Genomic DNA, 836 nt, shown 5'->3' with positions numbered 1-836 from the left:
GTGTCTGTATCCTGCTCCCTTGCTTCTACCACTTTATTCTACTTCTTTGTGTGGACTCTGATGCTCTGTTGTCTCTGAGGCATCATGGCGTTGTTGTATTTAGATCTCTTTTAACTGTTTGTGAAGAGCAGTCAAGGGTGATTCTGGCTCTTCTTGTTTTTTTTTATTGTTGGCCTGTTGGTGGAGAAGGAGGTAGTGGCTGTCACTCAGTAAGTGAAGTTGCAGGAAGTGTGGGTGTAGTTGTGTCTTATGAGGACTGTTGTTGTCTCCCACTCAATTATACAAAAATTAAAAGTGAATAGCCTTCAAAAAACTTGTCTTTCTTGCAGGTCCCAGGTGTCCATGGGGTTGCTAGAAAGCAGAGCATGTTCTTAAGCCCCATTAATCTTCAAGAGTGCTGTCTCTTTAAATATCCAAAATAGTCAAGCTGCTTTTAAACCTACAAAATGGCGGCATCCTCCGGACTGGCAAAAGTCCACAGCTCAGCCAACCTTTCTCTCTATCTTCTCCGTTTGTTTCCCAGCCACCGCACACAATCCTCCTTGCAGTCCCTGGCTAGCAGGGTGATTTTTAGGTTAATTCTTAGGTCCTACCACCCCTCAGAAATCTCCAAGCTGTCTGTGCCATCAGGATCACTCAGGATCGCTGCCAGACCACAGCTCTGTCTGTCTCCATTTTTGGTATTTTCACGCAAATTCTTCTGCTAGTTGTGGTTTAATCCACTTCTATATCCTTCCCTTCAATGCTCAGGAGTCCAGGATTATCTTCTGTGTCTGTGTTAATTGGTTTCCCTTTTTCTTTGTTGAAGAGGGTCTGTGCAGTCTTTCTACCTAGTC

The sequence above is a fragment of the Orycteropus afer genome, unplaced genomic scaffold, assembly GCF_000298275.1.
Source record: "Orycteropus afer afer isolate SDZICR_OR568_19922 unplaced genomic scaffold, OryAfe1.0 scaffold00879, whole genome shotgun sequence".
Lineage (NCBI taxonomy): Eukaryota > Metazoa > Chordata > Mammalia > Tubulidentata > Orycteropodidae > Orycteropus > Orycteropus afer.
Note: the sequence above shows the minus strand (reverse complement) of the source record.